This window comes from Triticum dicoccoides, chromosome 2A (genome assembly GCF_002162155.2).
Source record: "Triticum dicoccoides isolate Atlit2015 ecotype Zavitan chromosome 2A, WEW_v2.0, whole genome shotgun sequence".
In the NCBI taxonomy this organism is placed as follows: domain Eukaryota; kingdom Viridiplantae; phylum Streptophyta; class Magnoliopsida; order Poales; family Poaceae; genus Triticum; species Triticum dicoccoides.
The window spans coordinates 240,606,103-240,618,177 of record NC_041382.1 but is presented as its reverse complement, the minus strand read 5'-3'; positions in this window follow the sequence as shown (position 1 = coordinate 240,618,177).

Sequence of the window (12,075 nt, the reverse complement as noted above, 5' to 3'; positions counted from 1 at the left end):
GGAGGAAGAAGTAGAAGCAGGAGGAGCGAAGGAAGAGATTGGTGATGGGGGAGGCCAACCGCCGGGCTCCATGATATAAGGTAATAATAACCTATTTCTGCATGCAACAGGGACTCGGCAAGTCGGGCAGTTGCCGAGGCAGCATGGGGAAGCAAAGAAGCCCACGTCCCATCAATAGCCACATGTCAACCAAGACCATAGGCTGTTGGGGACCGCAACGCACCATAGTTGCCCCTTGGCCTCACCTCGAAGCCAAGTCCGAGCGTGCCTTGGGCCCAGGGGCTACTGTCGGCGTCCTAGGAACCGGGGTCCCCAGACTTGCCTACCTGCGGCCCACAGCGTGGCTCCACCAGTGGCCCTGTATGGCCCATCTTCAGCAGCGAACACTCAAGACCCTCGCGAGGGGTCGTGCCTCGCGAGGCAGAGGATGCAAGACCTACTCGGGGGCAGACTTACTAGGCTGGCTCGTGAGGGGCAGAGAGATCAAGATGAGGGGTAGCACACGAGGTCCCTGTGACATAAGCCATGACGACCAAGCCCAGGCGGGCGCCAGGCAGGTGCCAACGCGCGCAGTGTACTCATTTCCTCTTTGGTGCTAAGGAGGCAAGCGCTCGTGAGGAGTTCCGAGGCATCAGGAAAAGGTTTCCATATCGGTGCAACTAGACCAAGACCAGCAAGACGGAAGGACAGAGGTCACCACGGAGCCCAGGACCTTGTCACCACCAGAGCCTTTGGCAGGCGAAGAACACCTTTAGTCAGGATAAATTGTACTAGTTGTCTCCCTTCAAATTTGGCGGTTGTTGGATCCCTTCCCGCCTACATTTGGGAAGAGGACCAGGGCCACTATAAATAGGATTAGCCACCACAGTAGGAGGCAACTGATCAGGAGAGAACGGATCTGGGATCATTCATATCATCCTCAACCACAGAAGCTCACCGAGCTCAAGGACACCTCTCCTTAGGAGGTTGTTCTCCCCTTCTACTCATTCATCCTCAGCCCAAGAGGCAATCCACCACACCACAATGGAGTAGGGTATTACACCACATCAGTGGCCCGAACCAGTATAAACCCTGTGTCCTTTGTTCTGCGAGTTTGATGTGCTGAGCTTTGAGATTGTGGTGAGAGCGTCAGCTAGGGAGAGGAGAGATCTTCGTGCGCACCCCAGAGTTCGAACCTCAAGGGTTTTGCCGGAAACCGAAATCCGACAACGGCATTGGCGCGGCTACCTAGAGCCGGCGAGGTAGGGGGAGGGTCGGCCATCGCAGGCGAGCGCCGGTGCGCGGGGATCGGCGGGGAGAGTGGGGCGAGCGGTGACTGTCGTGCGGGGCCATGGTGGAGTAGTAGCAAAGCAGATGGCAGTGGTAGCACACGAGGGGGGCAGAAGCATGCTACAACAAGAGGGGTGATGCGGCACGACAGTGGGTGGAGATCACTGCATGCGCACGCGGCAGCGTGGCGAGCTACGACGGCGTCGACAGTAAAAGCACAGCGGGCAACGATGGCAACAGGCAACAGCACGTGGAGCGGATAGGTGCGGTCGGGCAGCGCCGGGCACGGGTATACGCGGCTTGGCATGCAAGGGGTGCAACCAGAGGCGGCCAACAGCGACCAGAGGTGCGCGAGAGGACCGGCAGGGGCGTGGGAGCGGAATTCCGGACGCGACAGGGGCGAGCGCGGGACGGTGATAGTGGTGATGTTGCTAGACGATGCACACGAGCTCTAAGAAGGGCAAGGGAGGGGCACAAGATCAAAGGGAAGCTCGGGGAGGTCTCGATGAAGATGATGCCACAGCGATGGCGGTGGATCAATGTGGCATAAGACGGTGGTCGAAGGTTGAAGGAGTCGATCCCGATGATGCGGTGGAGCTTGACTTGATCTGATGTGCGAAGACGATGTTGAAGGAAATATGCCCTAGAGGCAATAATAAAGTTATTATTTATTTCCTTATATCATGATAAATGTTTATTATTCATGCTAAAATTATTAACCAGGAAACATAATACATGTGTGAATACATAGACAAACAGAGTGTCACTAGTATGCCTCTACTTGACTAGCTCGTTAATCAAAGATGGTTATGTTTCCTAACCATGAACAAAGAATTGTTATTTGATTAACAGGATCACATCATTAGATGAATGATCTGATTGACATGACCCATTCCGTTAGCTTAGCACCCGATCGTTTAGTATGTTGCTATTGCTTTCTTCATGACTTATACATGTTCCTATGACTATGAGATTATGCAACTCCCGTTTGCCGGAGGAACACTTTGTGTGCTACCAAACGTCACAATGTAACTGGGTGATTATAAAGGTGCTCTACAGTTGTATCCAAAGGTACATGTTGGGTTGGCCTATTTCGAGATTAGGATTTGTCACTCCGATTGTCGGAGCGGTATCTCTGGGCCCTCTCGGTAATGCACATCACATAAGCCTTGCAAGCATTACAACTAATGAGTTAGTTGCGAGATGATGTATTACGGAACGAGTAAAGAGACTTGCTGGTAATGAGATTGAACTAGGTATGGGATACCGACGATTGAATCTCGGGCAAGTAACATACCGATGGCAAAGGGAACAAACGTATGTTGTTATGCGGTCTGACCGATAAAGATCTTCATAGAATATGTAGGAGCCAATATGGGCATCCAGGTCCCGCTATTGGTTATTGACCGGAGACGTGTCTCGGTCATGTCTACATTGTTCTCGAACCCGTAGGGTCCGCACGCTTAAGGTTTCAATGACAGTTATATTATGAGTTTATGAGTTTTGATGTACCGAAGTTAGTTCGGAGTCCCGGATGTGATCACGGACATGACGAGGAGTCTCGAAATGGTTGAGACATAAAGATTGATATATTGGACGGCTATATTCAGACACCGGAAGTGTTCCGGGGAAGTTTCAGATAAAATCGGAGCACCGGGGGGTTACCGGAACCCCCCGACGGGTTAATGGTCCTCATGGGCCTAAAGTGGAGAAGAGGAGGGGCTGCCAGGGCAGGCCGCACGCCCCCTCTCCCCCTAGTCTGAATTGGACAAGGAGGGAGGGGCGGCGCCCCCCTTTTCCTTCTCTCCTTCCCCCTCTCCTACTTGGACAAGGAAAGGGAGGGGAGTCCTACTCCCGGTAGGAGTAGGACTCCTCTTGCGCGCCTCCTACTAGGGCCGGCCGCACCCCCCCTTGGATCCTTTATATACGGAGGCAAGGGGCACCCCTAGACACACAAGTTGATCCACGTGATCATATTCTTAGCCGTGTGCGGTGCCCCCTTCCACCATAATCCTCGATAACATTGTAGCGGTGCTTACGCGAAGCCCTGCGATGATAGTACATCAAGATCGTCACCACGCCGTCGTGCTGACAGAACTCTTCCCCGACACTTTTCTGGATCGGAGTCCGGGGATCGTCATCGAGCTGAACGTGCGCTAAAACTCGGAGGTGCCATAGTTTCGGTGCTTGATCGGTCGGGCCGTGGAGACGTACGACTACATCAACCAAAGTCAACGCTTCCGTTGTTGATCTATAAGGGTACGTAGATCACACTCTCCTCCTCTCGTTGCTATGCATCACCATGATCTTGCGTGTGCGTAGGAATTTTTTTGAAATTACTACGTTCCCCAACAGTGGCATCCGAGCCTAGGTTTTATATGTTGATGTTATATGCACGAGTAGAACACAAGTGAGTTGTGGGCGATATAAGTCATACTGCTTACCAGCATGTCATACTTTGGTTCGGCAGTATTGTTGGACGAAGCGGCCCGGACCGACATTACGCGTACGCTTATGCGAGACCAGTTCTCCCGACGTGCTTTGCACATAGGTGGCTTGCGGGTGATAGTTTCTCCAACTTTAGTTGAACCGAGTGTGGCTACGCCCGGTCCTTGTGAAGGTTAAAACAGCACCAACTTGACAAACTATCGTTGTGGTTTTGATGCGTTGGTAAGATTGGTTCTTGCTTAAGCCCATAGCAGCCACGTAAAACTTGCAACAAACAAAGTAGAGGACGTCTAACTTGTTTTTGCAGGGCATGTTGTGATGTGATATGGTCAAGACATGATGCTAAATTTTATTGTATGAGATGATCATGTTTTGTAACCGAGTTATCGGCAACTGGCAGGAGCCATATGGTTGTCTCTTTATTGTATGCAATGCAATCGCCCTGTAATGCTTTACTTTATCACTAAGAGGTAGCGATAGTCGCAGAAGCATAAGATTGGTGAGACGACAACGATGCTACGATGGAGATCAAGGTGTCGCGCCAGTGACGATGGTGATCATGATGGTGCTTCGAAGATGGAGATCACAAGCACAAGATGATGATGGCCATATCATATCACTTATATTGATTGCATGTGATGTTTATCTTTTATGCATCTTATCTTGCTTTGATTGACGGTAGCATTATAAGATGATCTCTCACTAATTATCAAGAAGTGTTCTCCCTGAGTATGCACCGTTGCGAAAGTTCTTCGTGCTGAGACACCACGTGAGGATCGGGTGTGATAGGCTCTACGTTCAAATACAACGGGTGAAAAACAGTTGCACACGCGGAATACTCAGGTTATACTTGACGAGCCAAGCATATACAGATATGGCCTCGGAACACCGAGACCGAAAGGTCGAGCGTGAATCATATAGTAGATATGATCAACATAGTGATGTTCACCAACGAAACTACCCATCTCACGTGATGATCGGACATGGTTTAGTTGACTTGGATCACGTAATCACTTAGAGGATTAGAGGGATGTCTATCTAAGTGGGAGTTCTGTAAGTAATATGATTAATTGAACCTAATTTATCATGAACTTAGTCCTGGTAGTATTAGCATATCTATGTTGTAGATCAATAGCTCGTGTTGTTGCTTTCATATGTTTACTTTGATATGTTCCTAGAGAAAATTGTGTTGAAAGATGTTAGTAGCAATGATGTGGATTGAATCCGTGATCTGAGGTTTATCCTCATTGCTGCACAGAAGAATTATGTCCTTGATGCACCGCTAGGTGACAGACCTATTGCAGGAGCAGATGCAGATGTTATGAACATTTGCCTAGCTCAATATGATGACTACTTGATAGTTTAAGTGCACCATGCTTAACGGCCTAGAATCGGGACTTCAAAGACGTTTTGAATGTCATGGAGCATATGAGATGTTCCAGAAGTTGAAGTTAATATTTCAAGCAAATACCCGAGTTGAGAGATATGAAGTCTCCAGCAAGTTCTATAGCTAAAAGATGGAGGAGAATCGCTCAACTAGTGAGCATGTGCTCAGATTGTCTGAGTACTACAATCGCTTGAATCAAGTGGGAGTTAATCTTCCAGATAAGATAGTGATTGACATAATTCTCTAGTCACCATCACCAAGTTAGTAGAACTTCGTGATGAACTATGATATGCAAGGGATAACGGAAACGATTCCCAAGCTCTTCGTAATACGGAAATTGACGAAGGTAGAAATCGAGAAAAACATCAAGTGTTGATGGTAGACAAGACCACTAGTTTCAAGAAAAGGGCAGAGGGAAGAAGGGGAACTTCAAGAAGAACAGCAAGCAAGTTGCTGCTCATGTGAAGAAGCCCAAGTCTGGTCCTAAGCCTGAGACTAAGTGTTTCTACTGCAAAGGGACTTGTCACTAGAAGCGGAACTACCCCAAGTGATTGGCGGATAAGAAGGATGGCAAAGTAAACAAAGGTATATTGGATATACATGTTATTGATGTGTGCTTTACTAGTGTTTATAGCAACCCCTCAGTATTTGATACTGGTTCAGTTGCTAAGAGTAGTAACTCGAAATAGGAGTTGCAGAATAAACAGAGACTAGTTAAGGGTGATGTGACGATGTGTGTTGGAAGTAGTTCCAAGATTGATATGATCATCATCACACACTCCCCTATACTTTCGGGATTAGTGTTGAACCTAAATAAGTGTTATTTGGTTTTTGCGTTGAGCATGAATATGATTTGATCATGTTTATTGCAATAAGGTTATTCATTAAAATCAGAGAATAATTGTTGTTCTGTTTACATGAATAAAACCTTCGATGGTCATACACCCAATGAAACAAGTTCATTGGATCTCGATCGTAGTGATACACATATTCATAATATTGAAACCAAAAGATGCAAAGTTAATAAAGATAGTGCAACTTATTTGTGGCACTGCCGTTTAGGTCATATTGGAGTAAAGCGCATGAAGAAACTCCATGCTGATGGGCTTTTGGAATCACTTGATTATGAATCACTTGATGCTTGCGAACCATGCCTTATGGGCAAGATGACTAAAACGTCGTTCTCTGGAACAATGAAGCAAGCAATAGATTTGTTGGAAATCATACATACTGATGTATGTGGTCCGACGAATATTAAGGCTTGCAGCAGGTATCATTATTTTCTGACCTTCACAGATGATTTAAGCAGATATGGGTATATCTACTTAATGAAACAAAAGTCTGAAATGTTTGAAAAGTTCAAAGAATTTCAGAGTGAAGTTGAAAATCATCGTAACAAGAAAATAAAGTTTCTACGATCTGATCGTGGAGGAGAATATTTGAGTTACGAGTTTGGTGTACATTTGAAACAATGCGGAGTAGTTTCACAACTCACGCCACCCGGAACACCACAGCGTAATGGTGTGTCCGAACGTCGTAATCGTACTTTACTAGATATGCTGCGATCTATGATGTCTCTTACTGATTTACCGCTATCGTTTTGGGGTTATGCTTTGGAGACGGCCGCATTCACGTTAAATAGGGCACCATCAAAATCCATTGAGACCACGCCTTATGAACTATGGTTTGGCAGGAAACCAAAGTTGTCGTTTCTGAAAGTTTGGGGCTGCGATGCTTATGTGAAAAAGCTTCAACCTGATAAGCTCGAACCCAAATCGGAGAAATGTGTCTTCATAGGATATCCAAAGGAGACTATTGGATACACCTTCTATCACAAATCCGAAGGCAAGACTTTTGTTGCTAAGTTCGGAAACTTTCTGGAAAAGGAGTTTCTCTCGAAAGAAGTGAGTGGGAGGAAAGTAGAACTTGATGAGGTAATTGTACCTGCTCCATAATTGGAAAGTAGTTCATCACAGAAATCTGTTCCTGTGACTCCTGCACCAATTAGTGAGGAAGATAATGATGATGATCATGTAACTTCGGATCAAGTTACTACCAAACCTCGTAGGTCAACCAGAGTGAGATCCGCACCAGAGTGGTACGGTAATCCTATTCTGGAGGTCATGTTACTTGACCATGACGGACCTACGAACTATGAGGAAGCGATGATGAGCCCAGATTCCGATAAATGGCTTGATGCCATGAAATCTGAGATAGGATCCATGTATGAGAACAAAGTGTGGACTTTGGTGGACTTGCCCGATGATCGGCAAGCCATTGATAACAAATGGATCTTCAAGAGGAAGACGGACACTGATAGTAGTGTTACTATCTACAAAGCTAGAATTGTCGCAAAAGTTTTTGACAAGTTCAAGGTGTTGACTACGATGAGAGTTTCTCACTCGTATCTATGCTTAAGTCTGTCCGAATCATTTTAGCATTTGCCGCATTTTATGAAATCTGGCAAATGGATAAACAAAACTGCATTCCTTAATGGATTTATTAAAGAAGAGTTGTATGTGATGCAACAAGAAGGTTTTGTCAATCCTAAAGGTGCTAACAAAATATGCAAGCTCCAGCGATCCATTTATGGACTGGTGCAAGCATCTCGGAGTTGGAATATACGCTTTGATAAGTTGATCAAAGCATATAGTTTTATACAGACTTGCGGTGAAGCCTGTATTTACTAGAAAGTGAGTGGGAGCACTACAACATTTCTGATAAGTATATGTAAATGACATATTGTTGATCAGAGATAATGTAGAATTATTCTGCAAAGCATAAAGGAGTGTTTGAAAGGAGTTTTTCAAAGAAAGACCTCGGTGAAGCTGCTTACATATTGAGCATCAAGATCTATAGAGATAGATCAAGACGCTTGATAAGTTTTTTCAATAAGTACAAACCTTGACAAGATTTTGAAGTAGTTCAAAATGGAACAGTCAACGAAAGAGTTCTTTCCTGTGTTACAAGGTGTGAAATTGAGTAAGACTCAAAGCCCGACCATGGCAAAAGATAGAAATAGAATGAAAGTCATTCCCTATGCCTCAGCCATAGGTTCTATAAAGTATGCCATGCTATGTACCAGATCTATTGTATACCCTACACTGTGTTAAGCAAGGGAGTACGATAGTGATCTAAGAGTAGATCACTAGACAGCGGTCAAAATTATCCTTAGTGGAATAAGGAAATATTTCTCAATTATGGAGGTGAAAAAAAGGTTCATCATAAAAGGTTACGTCGATGCAAGTTTTGACACAGATCTGGATGACTCTAAGTCTCGATCTAGATAAATATTGAAAGTGGGAGCAATAAGCTAGAGTAGCTCCGTGCAGAGCATTGTTGACATAGAAATTCGCAAAATACTTCGGATCTGAATGTGACAGACCCGTTGACTAAAATTATCTCACAAGCAAAACATGATCACACCTTAGTACTCTTTGGGTGTTAATCACATAGCGTTGTGAAACTAGATTACTGACTCTAGTAAACCCTTTGGGTGTTGATCACATATCGATGTGAACTATGGGTGTTAATCACATGGTGATGTGAACTATTGCTGTTAAATCACATGGCGATGTGAACTAGATTATTGACTCTAGTGCAAGTGGGAGACTGAAGGAAATATGCCCTAGAGGCAATAATAAAGTTATTATTTATTTCCTTATATCATGATAAATGTTTATTATTCATGCTAGAATTGTATTAACCAGGAAACATAATACATGTGTGAATACATAGACAAACGGAGTGTCACTAGTATGCCTCTACTTGACTAGCTCGTTAATCAAAGATGGTTATGTTTCCTAACCATGAACAAAGAGTTGTTATTTGATTAACGGGATCACATCATTAGATGAATGACCTGATTGACATGACCCATTCCGTTAGCTTAGCACCCGATCGTTTAGTATGTTGCTATTGCTTTCTTCATGACTTATACATGTTCCTATGACTATGAGATTATGCAACTCCCGTTTGCCGGAGGAACACTTTATGTGCTACCAAACGTCACATCGTATCTGGGTGACTATAAAGGTGCTCTACAGGTGTCTCCAAAGGTACATGTTGGGTTGGCGTATTTCGAGATTAGGATTTGTCACTCCGATTGTCGGAGAGGTATCTCTGGGCCCTCTCGGTAATGCACATCACATAAGCCTTGCAAGCATTACAACTAATGAGTTAGTTGCAAGATGATGTATTACGGAACGAGTAAAGAGACTTGCCAGTAACGAGATTGAACTAGGTATTGGATACCGACGATCGAATCTCGGGCAAGTAACATACCGATGACAAAGGGAACAAACGTATGTTGTTATGCGGTCTGACTGATAAAGATCTTCATAGAATATGTAGGAGCCAATATGGGCATCCAGGTCCCGCTATTGGTTATTTACCGGAGATGTGTCTCGGTCATGTCTACATTGTTCTCGAACCCGTTGGGTCCGCACGCTTAAGGTTTCAGTGACAGTTATATTATGATTTTATGAGTTTATGAGTTTTGATGTACCGAAGTTAGTTCGGAGTCCCGTATGTGATCACGGACATGACGGGGAGTCTCGAAATGGTCGAGACATAAAGATTGATATATTGGACGGCTATATTCGGACACCGGAAGTGTTCCGGGGAAGTTTCGGATAAAACCGGAGCATCGGGGGGTTACCGGAACCCCCCGGGGGGTTAATGGGCCTCATGGGCCTAAAGTGGAGAAGAGGAGGGGCTGCCAGGGCAGGCCGCGCGCCCCCTCTCCCCCTAGTTCAAATTGGACAAGGAGGGAGGGGCGGAGCCACCCCTTTTCCTTCTCTCCTTCCCCCTCTCCTACTTGGACAAGGAAAGGGAGGGGAGTCCTACTCCCAGTAGGAGTAGGACTCCTCCTGCGCGCCTCCTACTAGGGTCGGCCGCACCCCCCCTTGGATCCTTTATATACGGAGGCAAGGGGCACCCCTAGACACACAAGTTGATCCACGTGATCATATTCTTAGCCGTGTGCAGTGCCCCCTTCCACCATAATCCTCGATAACATTGTAGCGGTGCTTAGGCGAAGCCCTGGGACGATAGTACATCAAGGTCGTCACCACGCCATCGTGCTGACGGAACTCTTCCCCGACACATTGCTGTATCGGAGTTCGGGGATCGTCATCGAGCTGAATGTGTGCTAAAACTCGGAGGTGCCGTAGTTTCGGTGCTTGATCGGTCGGGCCGTGGAGACGTAGGACTACATCAACCAAAGTCAACGCTTCCGTTGTCGATCTACAAGGGTACGTAGATCACACTCTCCTCCTCTCATTGCTATGCATCACCATGATCTTGCGTGTGCGTAGGAAATGTTTTGAAATTACTACGTTCCCCAACAGATGTACCAGTCGACGGCAAACCTCCCGGACTCGGTGGAGCGGAGGGTGGTGGTCGGTAGCCACAGCTATGATGGTGGGGTGTCCATGGAATCATGCGGCCGAGCTCGGGATCGAGCGTGGGAGGCGCGAGGGAGAAGGAAATGGAGGTACGGTTCGGCTATAGGGGCATGGCACCATTTTAACCACCTAGAGGAGCCGGGGATGGCCGCCACGTGGCCAAGCCACGACCATGGTGGCCAGATGGTTCACACGATCCCCCTCCGTCCCTGTAGCGGGAGGTTAGGGACAACTAGGTGGGCTAGGCTCCGCCCGTGGCTCGACTGAGCCAAGTCCCCAGTAGCAAATCTATTTTTCCCTTATATATATATATATATATTCTTTTGTTTTATATTTCTTTCACTGTTTTGCATTATTTTGTGCTACCAAATGAATTTTGTTTAATCCAGAACTTGACACATAAATCATGTGCAATAGTGTGGTGTTGTCCCAGAGCATTTGGATAAGTTTAAATATTTTTAGAAATTGTAAAGGTCACATAATTGGTTGTTGTTCCACTGTTTGAAACCCTTGGGCACTTTAAACATCTCCAAAAGGTTTGTTTAATGTATGACAATTATGTAGTGGATATTTTCAACCTAAGGAACATTTTAAAATTACTATTTTAAATTTTTTATTATTTGACTTGGTATTTGGTTGAAACAAAGTGAGGATTACCAATAATGATTATGATGTCATAGCATCATTAGGAATGAGGTTACTATAGCTTAATTATCTGAGCATTACATAATCCTACCAGAAGTATATACGATTTATACTCATACTGTATATACATGTACAATTATTTCTAACAGTGGTAGCACATGAGCTAGCTAGATGTGGTAGTACTAATTACCCTGCTGAATGTTTAGAGGCGCCGCCTGAATCTATTCCGAGACCTCTCGCAATTTTGATTTGAGTTTAATAAAGCTATCCATAAGGCCTTCCCGTAAAGAAAAAACTCCTACCCCGACATCAGCTACCCAATCACGGTCGTCGTGCTATGAAGCTGTGACACCTACGTCCACATCTAGTATAGGGGGGTCCGGTGGACACGGCCTAGTGACCGTCGTCGGCTGCCATTGAGAAAGCCTTGGTCAATGCCATCTGGCATTGGCCCTGCAAGCCCAAACAACACCATGCCCATGGCCATCGACACTGATCCGTCCAATAAAAGAGTGGCCCTCCCGGAGAACCTCGATCCAATAGGAATGCCATCACGTGAGAGCGCCACCCCGACCAACCTACAAGATCCCGCCTTGGCATGAGCGGAGGTGGACGTATTATAAGTTCGAGAACTACTACATAGATGATGGGTTGTGCCCGATCTCTAGACGACAAGATACAACAGCCATTGATCACCTCGGTTCACGTGGGCTATAGCCATAGATCACAAGGTCGTCCGCTGATCATCTTCCAAATTGTCGTTTGCAGAGTAATTTCATATAAGTTCCCACTTCATTATAAAATTTGTAGATTGTCCTAGTTTATGCATCTCACAACCACACTTTTCAACCCTATCCTTAATTGTTGCATTTAATGAACTGGTCGTATCTTTCACATGTTAATGCATTAACTTGCTCC